The sequence below is a fragment of the Carcharodon carcharias genome, chromosome 31 (genome assembly GCF_017639515.1).
Source record: "Carcharodon carcharias isolate sCarCar2 chromosome 31, sCarCar2.pri, whole genome shotgun sequence".
Taxonomy (NCBI): domain Eukaryota; kingdom Metazoa; phylum Chordata; class Chondrichthyes; order Lamniformes; family Lamnidae; genus Carcharodon; species Carcharodon carcharias.
In genome coordinates, this window is record NC_054497.1 from 20,023,170 (window position 1) to 20,050,910 (window position 27,741).

Here is a 27,741-nt window from a genome sequence, read left to right on the forward strand (position 1 = left end):
GGATAACACACTGCCCACTGCAGGATAAAACACTGCCCACTGCAGGATAACACACTTCTCACCGCACATTAACACACTGCCCACTGCAGAATAGCACAGTGCCCACTGCAGCATCACACTCTGCCCACTGCCAGATAACACAATGCCCACTGCCGGATAACACGCTGCCAACTGCATCATAACACACTGCAAACGCCAGGTTAATACACTGCCCACTGTAGGATAACACAATGCACACTGCATCATAACACACTACAAACGCCAGGTTAATACACTGCCCACTGTAGGATAACACACTGCCCAATGCAGGATAACACACTGCCCACTGCAGCATAATACACTGCCCACTGCAGGTTAACACACTGCCCACTGCAGGTTAACACACTGCTCACTGCAGCATAACACACTGCCCGCTGCAGCATAACACACTGCCCACTGCAGCATAATACACTGCCCACTGCAGGTTAACACACTGCCCAGTGCAGCATAACACACTGCCCACTGCAGGATAACACACTGCCCACTGCATAATAACACACTGCCCACTGCAGGAAAACACACTGCCCACTGCATGATAACACACTGCCTACTGCAGGATAACACACTGCCTACTGCAGCATAACACACTGCCCACTGCAGGTTAAGACACTGCCCACTGCAGCATAACACACTGCCCACTGTAGCAGAACACATTGCCTACAGCAAGATAACACACTGCCCACAGCAGGTTAACACTCTGCCCATTGCAGGATAACTCACTGCCCACTGCAGGTTAACACAATGCCCACTGCAGGTTAAAACACTGCCCACTGTAGCATAAAACACTGCCCACTGCAGCATAACACACTGCCTACTGTAAGATAACACACGGCCCAATCCAACATAACACACTGCCCACCGCATATTAAGACACTGAGCACTGCAGGATAAAACACTGCCCACTGCAGCATAACACACTGCATACTGTAGGTTAATACAATGCCCACTGCAGGCTAACACACTGCCCACTGCAGGCTAACCCACTGTCCACTGCAGCATAACACACTGCCCACTGCAGCAGAACACACTTCCCACCGCACGTTAACACATTGCCCACTGCAGGATAAAACACTGCCCACTGCAGCATAACACACTGCCCACTGCACGATAACACACTGCCCACTGCAGGATAAAACAATGCCCACTGCAGGATAACCCACTTCCCACCGCACATTAACACACTGCCCACTGCAGAATAGCACAGTGCCCACTGCAGCATCACACTCTGCCCACTGCCAGATAACACAATGCCCACTGCAGGATAACACGCTGCCCACTGCCAGATAACATACTGCAAATGCAAGGTTAATACACTGCCCACTGTAGGATAACACACTGCCCAATGCACGATAACACACTGCCCACAGCAGGTTAACACTCTGCCCATTGCAGGATAATTCACTGCCCACTCCAAGTTAACAAACTGCCCACTGTAGCAGAACACACTGCCCACTGCAGCATAACACACTGCCCACTGCAGCAGAACACACTTCCCACCGCACGTTAACACATTGCCCACTGCAGGATAAAACACTGCCCACTGCAGCATAACACACTGCCCACTGCAGGATAACACGCTGCCCACTGCCAGATAACAAACTGCAAATGGAATGTTAATACACTGCCCACTGTAGGATAACACACTGCCCAAAGCAGGATAACACACTGCCCACTGCAGCATAACACACTGCCCACTGCAGGTTAACATGCTGCCCACTGCAGGATAACTCACTGCCCACTGCAGGTTAACACACTGCTCACTGCAGCATAACACACTGCCCGCTGCAGCATAACACACTGCCCACTGCAGCATAATACACTGCCCACTGCAGGTTAATACACTGCCCAGTGCAGCATAACACACTGCCCACTGCAGCATAACACACAGCACACTGCAGCATAACACACTGCCCACTGCAGGTTAACATACTGCCCACTGCAGGTTAAGACACTGCGCACTGCAGCATAACACACTGCCCACTGTAGCAGAACACACTGCCTACAGCAAGATAACACACTGCCCACAGCAGGTTAACACTCTGCCCATTGCAGGATAACTCACTGCCCACTGCAGGTTAACACAATGCCCACTGCAGGTTAAAACACTGCCCACTGTAGCATAAAACACTGCCCACTGCAGCATAACACACTGCCTACTGTAAGATAACACACGGCCCAATCCAACATAACACACTGCCCACCGCATATTAAGACACTGAGCACTGCAGGAAAAAACACTGCCCACTGCAGCATAACACACTGCATACTGTAGGTTAATACAATGCCCACTGCAGGCTAACACACTGCCCACTGCAGGCTAACACACTGTCCACTGCAGCATAACACACTGCCCACTGCAGCAGAACAAACTTCCCACCGCACGTTAACACATTGCCCACTGCAGGATAAAACACTGCCCACTGCAGCATAACACACTGCCCACTGCACGATAACACACTGCCCACAGCAGGATAAAACAATGCCCACTGCAGGATAACCCACTTCCCACCGCACATTAACACACTGCCCACTGCAGAATAGCACAGTGCCCACTGCAGCATCACACTCTGCCCACTGCCAGATAACACAATGCCCACTGCAGGATAACACGCTGCCCACTGCCAGATAACATACTGCAAATGCAAGGTTAATACACTGCCCACTGTAGGATAACACACTGCCCAATGCACGATAACACACTGCCCACTGCAGGTTAAAACAATGCCCACTGCAGGTTAAAACACTGCCCACTGTAGCATAAAACACTGCCCACTGCAGCATAACACACTGCCTACTGTAAGATAACACACGGCCCAATCCAACGTAACACACTGCTCACTGCATGATAATACACTGCCTACTGCAGGTTAACACACTGCCCACTGCAGCATAACACACTGCCCCCTGCAGGGTAACACACTGCCCACTGCAGGTTAGCACAGTACCCATTGCAGAATCACACTCAGTCCACTGCAGCATAACACACTGCCCACTGCAGCATCACACTCTGTCCAATGCAGCATAACACACTGCCCACTGCAGGAAAAAACACTTCTCACTGCAGCATAACACACTGCGCACTGCAGGATAAAATACTGCCCACTACAGCATAACACACTGCCCACTGCAGGTTCACACACTGCTCACTGCAGTATAACACACTGCCCACTGCAGGTTAACACATTGCCCACTGCACGTTAATACACTGCCCACTGCAGGTCAACACACTTCTCACTGCAGTATAACACACAGCAAACTGCAGGATAACACACTGCATAATGCAGAATAACACACTGCCCACTGCAGGTTAACACACACTGTCATTGCAGGATAACACACTGCCCACTGCAGGTTAACACACACTGTCATTGCAGGATAACACACTGCCCGCTGCAGGTTAACACACTGTCCGCTGCACGATAACACACTGCCCACTGCAGGTTAACACACTGCCCACTGCAGGTTAACACACTGTCCGCGGCACGATAACACACTGCCCACTGCAGGTTAACACACTGCCCACTGCAGGTCAACACACTGCTCACTGCAGCATAACACACAGCAAACTGCAGGATAACACACTGCATAATGCACCATAACACACAGCCCACTGCAGCATAACAAACTGCCCACTGCAGGTTAACATACCGCCCACTGCAGGTTAAGACACTGCCCACTGCAGCATAACACACTGCCCACTGTAGCAGAACACACTGCCTACAGCAAAATAACACACTGCCCACAGCAGGTTAACACTCTGCCCATTGCAGGATAACTCACTGCCCACTGCAGGTTAACACAATGCCCACTGCAGGTTAAAACACTGCCCACTGTAGCATAAAACACTGCCCACTGCAGCATAACACACTGCCTACTGTAAGATAACACACGGCCCAATCCAACATAACACACTGCCCACCGCATATTAAGACACTGAGCACTGCAGGATAAAACACTGCCCACTGCAGCATAACACACTGCCCACTGTAGGTTAATACACTGCTCACTGCAGGCTAACACACTGCCCACTGCAGGATAACACACTGCCCACTGCAGCATAACACACTGCCCACTGCAGGTTAACAAACTGCCCACTGTAGCAGAACACACTGCCCACTGCAGCATAACACACTGCCCACTGCAGCAGAACACACTGCCCACTGCAGGATAAAACACTGCCCACTGCACGATAACACACTGCCCACTGCAGGATAAAACACTGCCCACTGCAGCATAACACACTGCCCACTGCAGCATAACACACTGCCCACTGCAGGATAACACACTGCCCACTGCAGGATAAAACACTGCCCACTGCAGGATAACACACTTCCCACCGCACATTAACACACTGCCCACTGCAGAATAGCACAGTGCCCACTGCAGCATCACACTCTGCCCACTGCCAGATAACACAATGCCCACTGCCGGATAACACGCTGCCAACTGCATCATAACACACTGCAAACGCCAGGTTAATACACTGCCCACTGTAGGATAACACAATGCACACTGCATCATAACACACTACAAACGCCAGGTTAATACACTGCCCACTGTTGGATAACACACTGCCCAATGCAGGATAACACACTGCCCACTGCAGCATAATACACTGCCCACTGCAGGTTAACACACTGCCCACTGCAGATTAACACACTGCTCACTGCAGCATAACACACTGCCCGCTGCAGCATAACACACTGCCCACTGCAGCATAATACACTGCCCACTGCAGGTTAACACACTGCCCAGTGCAGCATAACACACTGCCCACTGCAGGATAACACACTGCCCATTGCATAATAATACACTGCCCACTGCAGGAAAACACACTGCCCACTGCATGATAACACACTGCCTACTGCAGGATAACACACTGCCTACTGCAGCATAACACACTGCCCACTGCAGGTTAAGACACTGCCCACTGCAGCATAACACACTGCCCACTGTAGCAGAACACATTGCCTACAGCAAGATAACACACTGCCCACAGCAGGTTAACACTCTGCCCATTGCAGGATAACTCACTGCCCACTGCAGGTTAACACAATGCCCACTGCAGGTTAAAACACTGCCCACTGTAGCATAAAACACTGCCCACTGCAGCATAACACACTGCCTACTGTAAGATAACACACGGCCCAATCCAACATAACACACTGCCCACCGCATATTAAGACACTGAGCACTGCAGGATAAAACACTGCCCACTGCAGCATAACACACTGCATACTGTAGGTTAATACAATGCCCACTGCAGGCTAACACACTGCCCACTGCAGGCTAACCCACTGTCCACTGCAGCATAACACACTGCCCACTGCAGCAGAACACACTTCCCACCGCACGTTAACACATTGCCCACTGCAGGATAAAACACTGCCCACTGCAGCATAACACACTGCCCACTGCACGATAACACATTGCCCACTGCAGGATAAAACAATGCCCACTGCAGGATAACCCACTTCCCACCGCACATTAACACACTGCCCACTGCAGAATAGTACAGTGCCCACTGCAGCATCACATTCTGCCCACTGCCAGATAACACAATGCCCACTGCAGGATAACACGCTGCCCACTGCCAGATAACATACTGCAAATGCAAGGTTAATACACTGCCCACTGTAGGATAACACACTGCCCAATGCACGATAACACACTGCCCACAGCAGGTTAACACTCTGCCCATTGCAGGATAATTCACTGCCCACTGCAGGTTAAAACAATGCCCACTGCAGGTTAAAACACTGCCCACTGTAGCATAAAACACTGCCCACTGCAGCATAACACACTGCCTACTGTAAGATAACACACGGCCCAATCCAACGTAACACACTGCTCACTGCATGTTAATACACTGCCTACTGCAGGTTAACACACTGCCCACTGCAGCATAACACACTGCCCCCTGCAGGATAACACACTGCCCACTGCAGGCTAGCACAGTAGCCATTGCAGCATCACACTCAGTCCACTGCAGCATAACACACTGCCCACTGCAGCATCACACTCTGTCCAATGCAGCATAACACACTGCGCACTGCAGGAAAAAACACTTCTCACTGCAGCATAACACACTGCGCACTGCAGGATAAAATACTGCCCACTACAGCATAACACACTGCCCACTGCAGGTTCACACACTGCTCACTGCAGTATAACACACTGCCCACTGCAGGTTAACACATTGCCCACTGCTCGTTAATACACTGCCCACAGCAGGTCAACACACTTCGCACTGCAGTATAACACACAGCAAACTGCAGGATAACACACTGCATAATGCAGCAATACACACTGCCCACTGCAGGTTAACACACACTGTCAATGCAGGATAACACACTGCCCGCTGCAGGTTAACACACTGTCCGCTGCACGATAACACACTACCCACTGCAGGTTAACACACTGCCCACTGCAGGTTAACACACTGCCCACTGCACGATAATACACTGCCCACTGCAGGTCAACACACTGCTCAAAGCAGCATAACACACAGCAAACTGCAGGATAACACACTGCATAATGCACCATAACACACTGCCCACTGCAGGTTAACACACACTGTCAATGCAGGATAACACACTGCCCACTGCAGGTTAACACACTGCTCACTGCAGGTTAAGAAACTGCCCACTGTAGCAGAACACACTGCCCACTGCAGCATAACACACTGCCCACTGCAGCAGAACACACTGCCCACTGCAGGATAAAACACTGCCCACTGCACGATAACACAGTGCCCACTAAAGCATCACACTCTGCCCACTGCCAGATAACACAATGCCCACTGCAGGATAACACTCTGCCCACTGCATCATAACACACTGCAAACGCCAGGTTAATACAATGCCCACTGCAGGATAACACGCTGCCCACTGCCAGATAACACACTGCCCACTGCATCATAACACACTGCAAACGCCAGGTTAATACACTGCCCACTGTAGGATAACACAATGCCCAATGCATCATAACACACTGCAAATGCAAGGTTAATACACTGCCCACTGTAGGATAACACACTGCCCAAAGCAGGATAACACACTGCCCACTGCAGGATAACACACTGCCCACTGCATGATACCACACTGCCCACTGCAGGAAAACACACTGCCAATGCATGATAACATACTGCCTTCTGCAGGATAACACACTGCCTACTGCAGCATAACACACTGCCCACTGCAGGTTAAGACACTGCCCACTGCAGCATAACACACTGCCCCCTGCAGGATAACACACTGCCCACTGCAGGTTAGCACAGTACCCATTGCAGAATCACACTCAGTCCACTGCAGCATAACACACTGCCCACTGCAGCATCACACTCTGTCCAATGCAGCATAACACACTGCCCACTGCAGGAAAAAACACTTCTCACTGCAGCATAACACACTGCGCACTGCAGGATAAAATACTGCCCACTACAGCATAACACACTGCCCACTGCAGGTTAACACACTACTCACTGCAGCATAACACACTGCCCACTGCAGCATAATACACTGCCCACTGCAGGTTAACACACTGCCCAGTGCAGCATAACACACTGCCCACTGCAGGATAACACACTGCCCATTGCATAATAATACACTGCCCACTGCAGGAAAACACACTGCCCACTGCATGATAACACACTGCCTACTGCAGGATAACACACTGCCTACTGCAGCATAACACACTGCCCACTGCAGGTTAAGACACTGCCCACTGCAGCATAACACACTGCCCACTGTAGCAGAACACATTGCCTACAGCAAGATAACACACTGCCCACAGCAGGTTAACACTCTGCCCATTGCAGGATAACTCACTGCCCACTGCAGGTTAACACAATGCCCACTGCAGGTTAAAACACTGCCCACTGTAGCATAAAACACTGCCCACTGCAGCATAACACACTGCCTACTGTAAGATAACACACGGCCCAATCCAACATAACACACTGCCCACCGCATATTAAGACACTGAGCACTGCAGGATAAAACACTGCCCACTGCAGCATAACACACTGCATACTGTAGGTTAATACAATGCCCACTGCAGGCTAACACACTGCCCACTGCAGGCTAACCCACTGTCCACTGCAGCATAACACACTGCCCACTGCAGCAGAACACACTTCCCACCGCACGTTAACACATTGCCCACTGCAGGATAAAACACTGCCCACTGCAGCATAACACACTGCCCACTGCACGATAACACATTGCCCACTGCAGGATAAAACAATGCCCACTGCAGGATAACCCACTTCCCACCGCACATTAACACACTGCCCACTGCAGAATAGTACAGTGCCCACTGCAGCATCACATTCTGCCCACTGCCAGATAACACAATGCCCACTGCAGGATAACACGCTGCCCACTGCCAGATAACATACTGCAAATGCAAGGTTAATACACTGCCCACTGTAGGATAACACACTGCCCAATGCACGATAACACACTGCCCACAGCAGGTTAACACTCTGCCCATTGCAGGATAATTCACTGCCCACTGCAGGTTAAAACAATGCCCACTGCAGGTTAAAACACTGCCCACTGTAGCATAAAACACTGCCCACTGCAGCATAACACACTGCCTACTGTAAGATAACACACGGCCCAATCCAACGTAACACACTGCTCACTGCATGTTAATACACTGCCTACTGCAGGTTAACACACTGCCCACTGCAGCATAACACACTGCCCCCTGCAGGATAACACACTGCCCACTGCAGGCTAGCACAGTAGCCATTGCAGCATCACACTCAGTCCACTGCAGCATAACACACTGCCCACTGCAGCATCACACTCTGTCCAATGCAGCATAACACACTGCGCACTGCAGGAAAAAACACTTCTCACTGCAGCATAACACACTGCGCACTGCAGGATAAAATACTGCCCACTACAGCATAACACACTGCCCACTGCAGGTTCACACACTGCTCACTGCAGTATAACACACTGCCCACTGCAGGTTAACACATTGCCCACTGCTCGTTAATACACTGCCCACAGCAGGTCAACACACTTCGCACTGCAGTATAACACACAGCAAACTGCAGGATAACACACTGCATAATGCAGCAATACACACTGCCCACTGCAGGTTAACACACACTGTCAATGCAGGATAACACACTGCCCGCTGCAGGTTAACACACTGTCCGCTGCACGATAACACACTACCCACTGCAGGTTAACACACTGCCCACTGCAGGTTAACACACTGCCCACTGCACGATAATACACTGCCCACTGCAGGTCAACACACTGCTCAAAGCAGCATAACACACAGCAAACTGCAGGATAACACACTGCATAATGCACCATAACACACTGCCCACTGCAGGTTAACACACACTGTCAATGCAGGATAACACACTGCCCACTGCAGGTTAACACACTGCTCACTGCAGGTTAAGAAACTGCCCACTGTAGCAGAACACACTGCCCACTGCAGCATAACACACTGCCCACTGCAGCAGAACACACTGCCCACTGCAGGATAAAACACTGCCCACTGCACGATAACACAGTGCCCACTAAAGCATCACACTCTGCCCACTGCCAGATAACACAATGCCCACTGCAGGATAACACTCTGCCCACTGCATCATAACACACTGCAAACGCCAGGTTAATACAATGCCCACTGCAGGATAACACGCTGCCCACTGCCAGATAACACACTGCCCACTGCATCATAACACACTGCAAACGCCAGGTTAATACACTGCCCACTGTAGGATAACACAATGCCCAATGCATCATAACACACTGCAAATGCAAGGTTAATACACTGCCCACTGTAGGATAACACACTGCCCAAAGCAGGATAACACACTGCCCACTGCAGGATAACACACTGCCCACTGCATGATACCACACTGCCCACTGCAGGAAAACACACTGCCAATGCATGATAACATACTGCCTTCTGCAGGATAACACACTGCCTACTGCAGCATAACACACTGCCCACTGCAGGTTAAGACACTGCCCACTGCAGCATAACACACTGCCCCCTGCAGGATAACACACTGCCCACTGCAGGTTAGCACAGTACCCATTGCAGAATCACACTCAGTCCACTGCAGCATAACACACTGCCCACTGCAGCATCACACTCTGTCCAATGCAGCATAACACACTGCCCACTGCAGGAAAAAACACTTCTCACTGCAGCATAACACACTGCGCACTGCAGGATAAAATACTGCCCACTACAGCATAACACACTGCCCACTGCAGGTTAACACACTACTCACTGCAGCATAACACACTGCCCACTGCAGCATAATACACTGCATACTGTAGGTTAATACAATGCCCACTGCAGGCTAACACACTGCCCACTGCAGGTTAACAAAATGCCCACTGTAGCATAACACACTGCCCACTGCAGCATAACACACTGCCCACTGCAGCAGAACACACTTCCCACCGCACGTTAACACATTGCCCACTGCAGGATAAAACACTGCCCACTGCAGCATAACACACTGCCCACTGCACGATAACACACTGCCCACTGCAGGATAAAACAATGCCCACTGCAGGATAACCCACTTCCCACCGCACATTAACACACTGCCCAATGCAGAATAGCACAGTGCCCACTGCAGCATCACACTCTGCCCACTGCCAGATAACACAATGCCCACTGCAGGATAACACGCTGCCCACTGCCAGATAACACACTGCAAATGCAAGGTTAATACACGGCCCACTGTAGGATAACACACTGCCCAATGTACGATAACAAACTGCCCACTGCAGCATAATACTCTGCCCACTGCAGGTTAACACACTGCCCAGTGCAGCATAACACACTGCCCACTGCAGGTTAACATACTGCCCACTGCAGGTTAAGACACTGCCCACTGCAGCATAACACACTGCCCACTGTAGCAGAACACACTGCCTACAGCAAGATAACACACTGCCCACAGCAGGTTAACACTCTGCCCATTGCAGGATAACTCACTGCCCACTGCAGGTTAACACAATGCCCACTGCAGGTTAAAACACTGCCCACTGTAGCATAAAACACTGCCCACTGCAGCATAACACACTGCCTACTGTAAGATAACACACGGCCCAATCCAACATAACACACTGCTCACTGCATGTTAAGACACTGCGCACTGCAGGATAAATCATTGCCCACTGCAGCATAACACACTGCCCACTGTAGGTTAATACACTGCCCACTGCAGGCTAACACACTGCCCACTGCAGGATAACACACTGCCCACTGCATGATAACACACTGCCCACTGCAGCATAACACACTGCCCACTGCAGGTTAACAAACTGCCCACTGTAGCAGAACACACTGCCCACTGCAGCATAACACACTGCCCACTGCAGCAGAACACACTGCCCACTGCAGGATAAAACACTGCCCACTGCACGATAACACACTGCCCACTGCAGGATAAAACATTGCCCACTGCAGCATAACACACTGCCCACTGCAGGATAAAACACTGCCCACTGCACGATAACACACTGCCCACTGCAGGATAAAACACTGCCCACTGCAGGATAACCCACTTCCCACCGCTCATTAACACACTGCCCACTGCAGAATAGCACAGTGCCCACTGCAGCATCACACTCTGCCCACTGCCAGATAACACAATGCCCACTGCAGGATAACACGCTGCCCACTGCATCATAACACACTGCAAACGCCAGGTTAATACACTGCCCACTGTAGGATAACACAATGCCCACTGCATCATAACACACTGCAAATGCAAGGTTAATACACTGCCCACTGTAGGATAACGCACTGCCCAATGCAGGATAACACACTGCCCACTGCAGCATAATACACTGCCCACTGCAGGTTAACACACTGCCCAGTGCAGCATAACACACTGCCCACTGCAGGATAACACACTGCCCACAGCAGGAAAACACACTGCCCACTGCAGGATAACACACTGCCTACTGCAGCATAACACACTGCCCACTGCAGGTTAAGACACTGCCCACTGCAGCATAACACACAGTCCACTGTAGCAGAACACACTGCCTACAGCAAGATAACACACTGCCCACAGCAGGTTAACACTCTGCCCATTGCAGGATAACTCACTGCCCACTGCAGGTTAACACAATGCCCACTGCAGGTTAAAACACTGCCCACTGTAGCATAAAACACTGCCCACTGCAGCATAACACACTGCCTACTGTAAGATAACACACGGCCCAATCCAACATAACACACTGCCCACCGCATATTAAGACACTGAGCACTGCAGGATAAAACACTGCCCCCTGCAGCATAACACACTGCATACTGTAGGTTAATACAATGCCCACTGCAGGCTAACACACTGCCCACTGCAGGCTAACACACTGCCCACTGCAGGTTAACAAACTGCCCACTGTAGCAGAACACACTGCCCACTGCAGCATAACACACTGCCCACTGCAGCAGACCACACTTCCCACCGCACGTTAACACATTGCCCACGGCAGGATAAAACACTGCCCACTGCAGCATAACACACTGCCCACTGCACGATAACACACTGCCCACTGCAGGATAAAACAATGCCCACTGCAGGATAACCCACTTCCCACCGCACATTAACACACTGCCCACTGCAGAATAGCACAGTGCCCACTGCAGCATCACACTCTGCCCACTGCCAGATAACACAATGCCCACTGCAGGATAACACGCTGCCCACTGCCAGATAACACACTGCAAATGCAAGGTTAATACACTGCCCACTGTAGGATAACACATTGCCCAATGCACGATAACACACTGCCCACTGCAGCATAACACACTGCCCACTGCAGGTTAACATACTGCCCACTGCAGGTTAAGACACTGCCCACTGCAGCATAACACACTGCCCACTGTAGCAGAACACACTGCCTACAGCAAGATAACACACTGCCCACAGCAGGTTAACACTCTGCCCATTGCAGGATAACTCACTGCCCACTGCAGGTTAACACAATGCCCACTGCAGGTTAAAACACTGCCCACTGTAGCATAAAACACTGCCCACTGCAGCATAACACACTGCCTACTGTAAGATAACACATGTCCCAATCCAACATAACACACTGCCCACTGCATGTTAAGACACTGCGCACTGCAGGATAAATCATTGACCACTGCAGCATAACACACTGCCCACTGCAGGTTAACAAACTGCCCAAAGTAGCAGAACACACTGCCCACTGCAGCATAACACACTGCCCACTGCAGCAGAACACACTGCCCACTGCAGGATAAAACACTGCCCACTGCAGCATAACACACTGCCCACTGCAGGATAAAACACTGCCCACTGCAGCATAACACACTGCCCACTGCAGGATAAAACACTGCCCACTGCAGCATAACACACTGCCCACTGCAGGATAAAACACTGCCCACTGCAGGATAACCCACTTCCCACCGCAAATTAACACACTGCCCACTGCAGAATAGCACAGAGCCCACTGCAGCATCACACTCTGCCCACTGCCAGAAAACACAATGCCCACTGCAGGATAACACGCTGCCCACTGCATCATAACACACTGCAAACGCCAGGTTAATACAATGCCCACTGCAGGATAACACGCTGCCCACTGCCAGATAACACACAGCCCACTGCATCATAACACACTGCAAATGCAAGGTTAAATCACTGCCCACTGTAGGATAACACACTGCCCAATGCAGGATAACACACTGCCCACTGCAGCATAATACACTGCCCACTGCAGGTTAACACACTGCCCAGTGCAGCATAACACACTGCCCACTGCAGGATAACACACTGCCCACTGCATGATAACACACTGCCCACTGCAGGAAAACACACTGCCCACTGCATGATAACACGTTGCCTTCTGCAGGATAACACACTGCCTACTGCAGCATAACACACTGCCCACTGCAGGTTAAGACACTGCAAACTGCAGCATAACACACAGTCCACTGTAGCAGAACACACTGCCTACAGCAAGATAACACACTGCCCACAGCAGGTTAACACTCTGCCCATTGCAGGATAACTCACTGCCCACTGCAGGTTAACACAATGCCCACTGCAGGTTAAAACACTGCCCACTGTAGCATAAAACACTGCCCACTGCAGCATAACACACTGCCTACTGTAAGATAACACACGGCCCAATACAACATAACACACTGCCCACCGCATATTAAGACACTGAGCACTGCAGGATAAAACACTGCCCCCTGCAGCATAACACACTGCATACTGTAGGTTAATACAATGCCCACTGCAGGCTAACACACTGCCCACTGCAGGTTAACAAACTTCCCGCTGTAGCAGAACACACTGCCATCTGCAGCATAACATACTGCCCACTGCAGCAGAACACACTTCCCACCGCACGTTAACACATTGCCCATGGCAGGATAAAACACTGCCCACTGCAGCATAACACACTGCCCACTGCAGGATAACACACTGCCCACTGCAGGATAACACGCTGCCCACTGCCAGATAACACACTGCAAATGGAATGTTAATACACTGCCGACTGTAGGATAACACACTGCCCAATGCAGGATAACACACTGCCCACTGCAGCATAACACACTGCCCACTGCAGGTTAACACGCTGCCCACTGCAGGATAACTCACTGCCCACTGCAGGTTAACACACTGCTCACTGCAACATAACACACTGCCCGCTGCAGCATAACACACTGCCCAAAGCAGCATAATACACTGCCCACTGCAGGTTAACACACTGCCCAGTGCAGCATAACACACTGCCCACTGCAGCATAACACACAGCCCACTGCAGGTTAACATACTGCCCACTGCAGGTTAAGACACTGCCCACTGCAGGTTAACAAACTGCCCACTGTAGCAGAACACACTGCCCACTGCAGCATAACACACTGCCCACTGCAGCAGAACACACTGCCCACTGCAGGATAAAACACTGCCCACTGCACGATAACACACTGCCCACTGCAGGATAAAACATTGCCCACTGCAGCATAACACACTGCCCACTGCAGGATAAAACACTGCCCACTGCACGATAACACACTGCCCACTGCAGGATAAAACACTGCCCACTGCAGGATAACCCACTTCCCACCGCTCATTAACACACTGCCCACTGCAGAATAGCACAGTGCCCACTGCAGCATCACACTCTGCCCACTGCCAGATAACACAATGCCCACTGCAGGATAACACGCTGCCCACTGCATCATAACACACTGCAAACGCCAGGTTAATACACTGCCCACTGTAGGATAACACAATGCCCACTGCATCATAACACACTGCAAATGCAAGGTTAATACACTGCCCACTGTAGGATAACGCACTGCCCAATGCAGGATAACACACTGCCCACTGCAGCATAATACACTGCCCACTGCAGGTTAACACACTGCCCAGTGCAGAATAACACACTGCCCACTGCAGGATAACACACTGCCCACAGCAGGAAAACACACTGCCCACTGCAGGATAACACACTGCCTACTGCAGCATAACACACTGCCCACTGCAGGTTAAGACACTGCCCACTGCAGCATAACACACAGTCCACTGTAGCAGAACACACTGCCTACAGCAAGATAACACACTGCCCACAGCAGGTTAACACTCTGCCCATTGCAGGATAACTCACTGCCCACTGCAGGTTAACACAATGCCCACTGCAGGTTAAAACACTGCCCACTGTAGCATAAAACACTGCCCACTGCAGCATAACACACTGCCTACTGTAAGATAACACACGGCCCAATCCAACATAACACACTGCCCACCGCATATTAAGACACTGAGCACTGCAGGATAAAACACTGCCCCCTGCAGCATAACACACTGCATACTGTAGGTTAATACAATGCCCACTGCAGGCTAACACACTGCCCACTGCAGGCTAACACACTGCCCACTGCAGGTTAACAAACTGCCCACTGTAGCAGAACACACTGCCCACTGCAGCATAACACACTGCCCACTGCAGCAGACCACACTTCCCACCGCACGTTAACACATTGCCCACGGCAGGATAAAACACTGCCCACTGCAGCATAACACACTGCCCACTGCACGATAACACACTGCCCACTGCAGGATAAAACAATGCCCACTGCAGGATAACCCACTTCCCACCGCACATTAACACACTGCCCACTGCAGAATAGCACCGTGCCCACTGCAGCATCACACTCTGCCCACTGCCAGATAACACAATGCCCACTGCAGGATAACACGCTGCCCACTGCCAGATAACACACTGCAAATGCAAGGTTAATACACTGCCCACTGTAGGATAACACATTGCCCAATGCACGATAACACACTGCCCACTGCAGCATAACACACTGCCCACTGCAGGTTAACATACTGCCCACTGCAGGTTAAGACACTGCCCACTGCAGCATAACACACTGCCCACTGTAGCAGAACACACTGCCTACAGCAAGATAACACACTGCCCACAGCAGGTTAACACTCTGCCCATTGCAGGATAACTCACTGCCCACTGCAGGTTAACACAATGCCCACTGCAGGTTAAAACACTGCCCACTGTAGCATAAAACACTGCCCACTGCAGCATAACACACTGCCTACTGTAAGATAACACATGTCCCAATCCAACATAACACACTGCCCACTGCATGTTAAGACACTGCGCACTGCAGGATAAATCATTGACCACTGCAGCATAACACACTGCCCACTGCAGGTTAACAAACTGCCCAAAGTAGCAGAACACACTGCCCACTGCAGCATAACACACTGCCCACTGCAGCAGAACACACTGCCCACTGCAGGATAAAACACTGCCCACTGCAGCATAACACACTGCCCACTGCAGGATAAAACACTGCCCACTGCAGCATAACACACTGCCCACTGCAGGATAAAACACTGCCCACTGCAGCATAACACACTGCCCACTGCAGGATAAAACACTGCCCACTGCAGGATAACCCACTTCCCACCGCAAATTAACACACTGCCCACTGCAGAATAGCACAGAGCCCACTGCAGCATCACACTCTGCCCACTGCCAGAAAACACAATGCCCACTGCAGGATAACACGCTGCCCACTGCATCATAACACACTGCAAACGCCAGGTTAATACAATGCCCACTGCAGGATAACACGCTGCCCACTGCCAGATAACACACAGCCCACTGCATCATAACACACTGCAAATGCAAGGTTAAATCACTGCCCACTGTAGGATAACACACTGCCCAATGCAGGATAACACACTGCCCACTGCAGCATAATACACTGCCCACTGCAGGTTAACACACTGCCCAGTGCAGCATAACACACTGCCCACTGCAGGATAACACACTGCCCACTGCATGATAACACACTGCCCACTGCAGGAAAACACACTGCCCACTGCATGATAACACGTTGCCTTCTGCAGGATAACACACTGCCTACTGCAGCATAACACACTGCCCACTGCAGGTTAAGACACTGCAAACTGCAGCATAACACACAGTCCACTGTAGCAGAACACACTGCCTACAGCAAGATAACACACTGCCCACAGCAGGTTAACACTCTGCCCATTGCAGGATAACTCACTGCCCACTGCAGGTTAACACAATGCCCACTGCAGGTTAAAACACTGCCCACTGTAGCATAAAACACTGCCCACTGCAGCATAACACACTGCCTACTGTAAGATAACACACGGCCCAATACAACATAACACACTGCCCACCGCATATTAAGACACTGAGCACTGCAGGATAAAACACTGCCCCCTGCAGCATAACACACTGCATACTGTAGGTTAATACAATGCCCACTGCAGGCTAACACACTGCCCACTGCAGGTTAACAAACTTCCCGCTGTAGCAGAACACACTGCCATCTGCAGCATAACATACTGCCCACTGCAGCAGAACACACTTCCCACCGCACGTTAACACATTGCCCATGGCAGGATAAAACACTGCCCACTGCAGCATAACACACTGCCCACTGCAGGATAACACACTGCCCACTGCAGGATAACACGCTGCCCACTGCCAGATAACACACTGCAAATGCAAGGTTAATACACTGCCCACTGTAGGATAACACATTGCCCAATGCACGATAACACACTGCCCACTGCAGCATAACACACTGCCCACTGCAGGTTAACATACTGCCCACTGCAGGTTAAGACACTGCCCACTGCAGCATAACACACTGCCCACTGTAGCAGAACACACTGCCTACAGCAAGATAACACACTGCCCACAGCAGGTTAACACTCTGCCCATTGCAGGATAACTCACTGCCCACTGCAGGTTAACACAATGCCCACTGCAGGTTAAAACACTGCCCACTGTAGCATAAAACACTGCCCACTGCAGCATAACACACTGCCTACTGTAAGATAACACATGTCCCAATCCAACATAACACACTGCCCACTGCATGTTAAGACACTGCGCACTGCAGGATAAATCATTGACCACTGCAGCATAACACACTGCCCACTGCAGGTTAACAAACTGCCCAAAGTAGCAGAACACACTGCCCACTGCAGCATAACACACTGCCCACTGCAGCAGAACACACTGCCCACTGCAGGATAAAACACTGCCCACTGCAGCATAACACACTGCCCACTGCAGGATAAAACACTGCCCACTGCAGCATAACACACTGCCCACTGCAGGATAAAACACTGCCCACTGCAGCATAACACACTGCCCACTGCAGGATAAAACACTGCCCACTGCAGGATAACCCACTTCCCACCGCAAATTAACACACTGCCCACTGCAGAATAGCACAGAGCCCACTGCAGCATCACACTCTGCCCACTGCCAGAAAACACAATGCCCACTGCAGGATAACACGCTGCCCACTGCATCATAACACACTGCAAACGCCAGGTTAATACAATGCCCACTGCAGGATAACACGCTGCCCACTGCCAGATAACACACAGCCCACTGCATCATAACACACTGCAAATGCAAGGTTAAATCACTGCCCACTGTAGGATAACACACTGCCCAATGCAGGATAACACACTGCCCACTGCAGCATAATACACTGCCCACTGCAGGTTAACACACTGCCCAGTGCAGCATAACACACTGCCCACTGCAGGATAACACACTGCCCACTGCATGATAACACACTGCCCACTGCAGGAAAACACACTGCCCACTGCATGATAACACGTTGCCTTCTGCAGGATAACACACTGCCTACTGCAGCATAACACACTGCCCACTGCAGGTTAAGACACTGCAAACTGCAGCATAACACACAGTCCACTGTAGCAGAACACACTGCCTACAGCAAGATAACACACTGCCCACAGCAGGTTAACACTCTGCCCATTGCAGGATAACTCACTGCCCACTGCAGGTTAACACAATGCCCACTGCAGGTTAAAACACTGCCCACTGTAGCATAAAACACTGCCCACTGCAGCATAACACACTGCCTACTGTAAGATAACACACGGCCCAATACAACATAACACACTGCCCACCGCATATTAAGACACTGAGCACTGCAGGATAAAACACTGCCCCCTGCAGCATAACACACTGCATACTGTAGGTTAATACAATGCCCACTGCAGGCTAACACACTGCCCACTGCAGGTTAACAAACTTCCCGCTGTAGCAGAACACACTGCCATCTGCAGCATAACATACTGCCCACTGCAGCAGAACACACTTCCCACCGCACGTTAACACATTGCCCATGGCAGGATAAAACACTGCCCACTGCAGCATAACACACTGCCCACTGCAGGATAACACACTGCCCACTGCAGGATAACACGCTGCCCACTGCCAGATAACACACTGCAAATGGAATGTTAATACACTGCCGACTGTAGGATAACACACTGCCCAATGCAGGATAACACACTGCCCACTGCAGCATAACACACTGCCCACTGCAGGTTAACACGCTGCCCACTGCAGGATAACTCACTGCCCACTGCAGGTTAACACACTGCTCACTGCAACATAACACACTGCCCGCTGCAGCATAACACACTGCCCAAAGCAGCATAATACACTGCCCACTGCAGGTTAACACACTGCCCAGTGCAGCATAACACACTGCCCACTGCAGCATAACACACAGCCCACTGCAGGTTAACATACTGCCCACTGCAGGTTAAGACACTGCCCACTGCAGGTTAACAAACTGCCCACTGTAGCAGAACACACTGCCCACTGCAGCATAACACACTGCCCACTGCAGCAGAACACACTGCCCACTGCAGGATAAAACACTGCCCACTGCACGATAACACACTGCCCACTGCAGGATAAAACATTGCCCACTGCAGCATAACACACTGCCCACTGCAGGATAAAACACTGCCCACTGCACGATAACACACTGCCCACTGCAGGATAAAACACTGCCCACTGCAGGATAACCCACTTCCCACCGCTCATTAACACACTGCCCACTGCAGAATAGCACAGTGCCCACTGCAGCATCACACTCTGCCCACTGCCAGATAACACAATGCCCACTGCAGGATAACACGCTGCCCACTGCATCATAACACACTGCAAACGCCAGGTTAATACACTGCCCACTGTAGGATAACACAATGCCCACTGCATCATAACACACTGCAAATGCAAGGTTAATACACTGCCCACTGTAGGATAACGCACTGCCCAATGCAGGATAACACACTGCCCACTGCAGCATAATACACTGCCCACTGCAGGTTAACACACTGCCCAGTGCAGAATAACACACTGCCCACTGCAGGATAACACACTGCCCACAGCAGGAAAACACACTGCCCACTGCAGGATAACACACTGCCTACTGCAGCATAACACACTGCCCACTGCAGGTTAAGACACTGCCCACTGCAGCATAACACACAGTCCACTGTAGCAGAACACACTGCCTACAGCAAGATAACACACTGCCCACAGCAGGTTAACACTCTGCCCATTGCAGGATAACTCACTGCCCACTGCAGGTTAACACAATGCCCACTGCAGGTTAAAACACTGCCCACTGTAGCATAAAACACTGCCCACTGCAGCATAACACACTGCCTACTGTAAGATAACACACGGCCCAATCCAACATAACACACTGCCCACCGCATATTAAGACACTGAGCACTGCAGGATAAAACACTGCCCCCTGCAGCATAACACACTGCATACTGTAGGTTAATACAATGCCCACTGCAGGCTAACACACTGCCCACTGCAGGCTAACACACTGCCCACTGCAGGTTAACAAACTGCCCACTGTAGCAGAACACACTGCCCACTGCAGCATAACACACTGCCCACTGCAGCAGACCACACTTCCCACCGCACGTTAACACATTGCCCACGGCAGGATAAAACACTGCCCACTGCAGCATAACACACTGCCCACTGCACGATAACACACTGCCCACTGCAGGATAAAACAATGCCCACTGCAGGATAACCCACTTCCCACCGCACATTAACACACTGCCCACTGCAGAATAGCACCGTGCCCACTGCAGCATCACACTCTGCCCACTGCCAGATAACACAATGCCCACTGCAGGATAACACGCTGCCCACTGCCAGATAACACACTGCAAATGCAAGGTTAATACACTGCCCACTGTAGGATAACACATTGCCCAATGCACGATAACACACTGCCCACTGCAGCATAACACACTGCCCACTGCAGGTTAACATACTGCCCACTGCAGGTTAAGACACTGCCCACTGCAGCATAACACACTGCCCACTGTAGCAGAACACACTGCCTACAGCAAGATAACACACTGCCCACAGCAGGTTAACACTCTGCCCATTGCAGGATAACTCACTGCCCACTGCAGGTTAACACAATGCCCACTGCAGGTTAAAACACTGCCCACTGTAGCATAAAACACTGCCCACTGCAGCATAACACACTGCCTACTGTAAGATAACACATGTCCCAATCCAACATAACACACTGCCCACTGCATGTTAAGACACTGCGCACTGCAGGATAAATCATTGACCACTGCAGCATAACACACTGCCCACTGCAGGTTAACAAACTGCCCAAAGTAGCAGAACACACTGCCCACTGCAGCATAACACACTGCCCACTGCAGCAGAACACACTGCCCACTGCAGGATAAAACACTGCCCACTGCAGCATAACACACTGCCCACTGCAGGATAAAACACTGCCCACTGCAGCATAACACACTGCCCACTGCAGGATAAAACACTGCCCACTGCAGCATAACACACTGCCCACTGCAGGATAAAACACTGCCCACTGCAGGATAACCCACTTCCCACCGCAAATTAACACACTGCCCACTGCAGAATAGCACAGAGCCCACTGCAGCATCACACTCTGCCCACTGCCAGAAAACACAATGCCCACTGCAGGATAACACGCTGCCCACTGCATCATAACACACTGCAAACGCCAGGTTAATACAATGCCCACTGCAGGATAACACGCTGCCCACTGCCAGATAACACACAGCCCACTGCATCATAACACACTGCAAATGCAAGGTTAAATCACTGCCCACTGTAGGATAACACACTGCCCAATGCAGGATAACACACTGCCCACTGCAGCATAATACACTGCCCACTGCAGGTTAACACACTGCCCAGTGCAGCATAACACACTGCCCACTGCAGGATAACACACTGCCCACTGCATGATAACACACTGCCCACTGCAGGAAAACACACTGCCCACTGCATGATAACACGTTGCCTTCTGCAGGATAACACACTGCCTACTGCAGCATAACACACTGCCCACTGCAGGTTAAGACACTGCAAACTGCAGCATAACACACAGTCCACTGTAGCAGAACACACTGCCTACAGCAAGATAACACACTGCCCACAGCAGGTTAACACTCTGCCCATTGCAGGATAACTCACTGCCCACTGCAGGTTAACACAATGCCCACTGCAGGTTAAAACACTGCCCACTGTAGCATAAAACACTGCCCACTGCAGCATAACACACTGCCTACTGTAAGATAACACACGGCCCAATACAACATAACACACTGCCCACCGCATATTAAGACACTGAGCACTGCAGGATAAAACACTGCCCCCTGCAGCATAACACACTGCATACTGTAGGTTAATACAATGCCCACTGCAGGCTAACACACTGCCCACTGCAGGTTAACAAACTTCCCGCTGTAGCAGAACACACTGCCATCTGCAGCATAACATACTGCCCACTGCAGCAGAACACACTTCCCACCGCACGTTAACACATTGCCCATGGCAGGATAAAACACTGCCCACTGCAGCATAACACACTGCCCACTGCAGGATAACACACTGCCCACTGCAGGATAACACGCTGCCCACTGCCAGATAACACACTGCAAATGGAATGTTAATACACTGCCGACTGTAGGATAACACACTGCCCAATGCAGGATAACACACTGCCCACTGCAGCATAACACACTGCCCACTGCAGGTTAACACGCTGCCCACTGCAGGATAACTCACTGCCCACTGCAGGTTAACACACTGCTCACTGCAACATAACACACTGCCCGCTGCAGCATAACACACTGCCCAAAGCAGCATAATACACTGCCCACTGCAGGTTAACACACTGCCCAGTGCAGCATAACACACTGCCCACTGCAGCATAACACACAGCCCACTGCAGGTTAACATACTGCCCACTGCAGGTTAAGACACTGCCCACTGCAGCATAACACACTGCCCACTGTAGCAGAACACACTGCCTACAGCAAAATAACACACTGCCCACAGCAGGTTAACACTCTGCCCATTGCAGGATAACTCACTGCCCACTGCAGGTTAACACAATGCCCACTGCAGGTTAAAACACTGCCCACTGTAACATAAAACACTGCCCACTGCAGCATAACACTCTGCCTACTGTAAGATAACACACGGCCCAATCCAACATAACACACTGCCCACCACATATTAAGACACTGAGTAGTGCAGGATAAAACACTGCCCCCTGCAGCATAACACACTGCCCACTGTAGGTTAATACACTGCCCACTGCAGGCTAACACACTGCCCACTGCAGGATAACACACTGCCCACTGCATGATAACACACTGCCCACTGCAGAATAACACACTGCCCACTGCAGGTTAACAAACTGCCCACTGTAGCAGAACACACTGCCCACTGCAGCATAACACACTGCCCACTGCAGCAGAACACACTGCCCACTGCAGGATAAAACACGGCCCACTGCACGATAACACACTGCCCACTGCAGGATAAAACACTGCCCACTGCAGAATAACACACTGCCCACTGCAGGATAACACACTGCCCACTGCAGGATAACACACTGCCCACTGCAGGATAAAGCACTGCCCACTGCAGGATAACACACTTCCCACCACACATTAACACACTGCCCACTGCAGAATAGCACAGTGCCCACTGCATCATCACACTCTGCCCACTGCCAGATAACACATTGCCCACTGCAGGATAACACGCTGCCCATTGCATCATAACACACTGCAAACGCCAGGTTAATACAATGCCCACTGCAGGATAACACACTGCCCACTGCAGGAAAACACACTGCCCACTGCATGATAACATACTGCCTTCTGCAGGATAACACACTGCCTACTGCAGCATAACACATTGCCCACTGCAGGTTAAGACACTGCCCACTGCAGCATAACACACTGCCCACTGTAGCAGAACACACTGCCTACAGCAAGATAACACACTGCCCACAGCAGGTTAACACTCTGCCCATTGCAGGATAACTCACTGCCCACTGCAGGTTAACACAATGCCCACTGCAGGTTAAAACACTGCCCACTGTAGCATAAAACACTGCCCACTGCAGCATAACACACTGCCTACTGTAAGATAACACACGGCCCAATCCAACATAACACACTGCCCACCGCATATTAAGACACTGAGCACTGCAGGATAAAACACTGCCCCCTGCAGCATAACACACTGCATACTGTAGGTTAATACAATGCCCACTGCAGGCTAACACACTGCCCACTGCAGGCTAACACACTGCCCACTGCAGGTTAACAAACTGCCCACTGTAGCAGAACACACTTCCCACCGCACGTTAACACATTGCCCACTGCAGGATAAAACACTGCCCACAGCAGCATAACACACTGCCCACTGCAGGATAACACACTGCCCACTGCAGGATAAAACAATGCCAACTGCAGGATAACCCACTTCCCACCGCACATTAACACACTGCCCACTGCAGAATAGCACAATGCCCACTGCAGCATCACACTCTGCCCACTGCCAGATAACACAATGCCCACTGCAGGATAACACGCTGCCCACTGCCAGATAACACACTGCAAATGCAAGGTTAATATACTGCCCACTGTAGGATAACACACTGCCCAATGCACGATAACACACGGCCCACTGCAGCATAATACACTGCCCACTGCAGGTTAACACACTGCCCAGTGCAGCATAACACACTGCCCACTGCAGGTTAACATACTGCCCACTGCAGGTTAAAACACTGCCCACTGTAGCATAAAACACTGCCCACTGCAGCATAACACACTGCCTACTGTAAGATAACACACGGCCCAATCCAACATAACACACTGCTCACTGAATGTTAAGACACTGCGCACTGCAGGATAAATCATTGCCCACTGCAGCATAACACACTGCCCACTGCAGGTTAATACACTGCCCACTGCAGGCTAACACACTGCCCACTGCAGGATAACACACTGCCCACTGCATGATAACACACTGCCCACTGCAGCATAACACACTGCCCACTGCAGGTTAACAAACTGCCCACTGTAGCAGAACACACTTGCCCACTGCAGCATAACACACTGCCCACTGCAGGATAAAACACTGCCCACTGCAGCATAACACACTGCCCACTGCAGGATAAAACACTGCCCACTGCAGGATAACACACTGCCCACTGCAGGATAAAACACTGCCCACTGCAGGATAACACACTTCCCACCGCACATTAACACACTGCCCACTGCAGAATAGCACAGTGCCCACTGCAGCATCACACTCTGCCCACTGCCAGATAACACAATGCCCACTGCAGGATAACACGCTGCCCAATGCATCATAACACACTGCAAACGCCAGGTTAATACAATGCCCACTGCAGGATAACACGCTCCCCACTGCCAGATGACACACTGCCCACTGCATCATAACACACTGCAAACGCGAGGTTAATACACTGCCCACTGTAGGATAACACAATGCCCACTGCATCATAACACACTGCAAATGCAAGGTTAATACACTGCCCACTGTAGGATAACACACTGCCCAATTAAGGATAACACACTGCCCACTGCAGCATAATACACTGCCCACTGCAGGTTAACACACTGCCCACTGCAGGTTAACACAATGCTCACTGCAGCATAACACACTGCCCGCTGCAGCATAACACACTGCCCACTGCAGCATAATCCACTGCCCACTGCAGGTTAACACACTGCCCAGTGCAGCATAACACACTGCCCACTGCAGGCTAACACACTGCCCACTGCAGGATAACACACTGCCCACTGCATGATAACACACTGCCCACTGCAGGATAACACACTGCCTACTGCAGCATAACACACTGCCCACTGCAGGTTAAGACACTGCCCACTGCAGCATAACACACTGCCCACTGTAGCAGAACACACTGCCTACAGCAAGATAACACACTGCCCACAGCAGGTTAACACTCTGCCCATTGCAGGATAACTCACTGCCCACTGCAGGTTAACACAATGCCCACTGCAGGTTAAAACACTGCCCACTGTAGCATAAAACACTGCCCACTGCAGCATAACACACTGCCTACTGTAAGATAACACACGGCCCAATCCAACATAACACACTGCCCACCGCATATTAAGACACTGAGCACTGTAGGATAACACACTGCCCACTGCAGCATAACACACTGCATACTGTAGGTTAATACAATGCCCACTGCAGGCTAACACACTGCCCACTGCAGGCTAACACACTGCCCACTGCAGGTTAACAAACTGCCCACTGTAGCAGAACACACTGCCCACTGCAGCATAACACACTGCCCACTGCAGGTTAAGACACTGCCCACTGCAGCATAACACACTGCCCACTGTAGCAGAACACACTGCCTACAGCAAGATAAAACACTGCCCACAGCAGGTTAAAACTCTGCCCATTGCAGGATAACTCACTGCCCACTGCAGGTTAACATACTGCCCACTGCAGGTTAAAACACTGCCCACTGTAGCATAAAACACTGCCCACTGCAGCATAACACACTGCCTACTGTAAGATAACACACAGCCCAATCCAACATAACACACTGCCCACCGCATATTAAGACACTGAGCACTGCAGGATAAAACACTGCCCACTGCAGCATAACACACTGCATACTGTAGGTTAATACACTGCCCACTGCAGGCTAACACACTGCCCACTGCAGGTTAACAAACTGCCCACTGTAGCAGAACACACTGCCCACTGCAGCATAACACACTGCCCACTGCAGCAGAACACACTTCCCACCGCACGTTAACACACTGCCCACTGCAGAATAGCACAGTGCCCAATGTAGCATCACACTCTGCCCACTGCCAGATAACACAATGCCCACTGCAGGATAACACGCTGCCCACTGCATCATAACACACTGCAA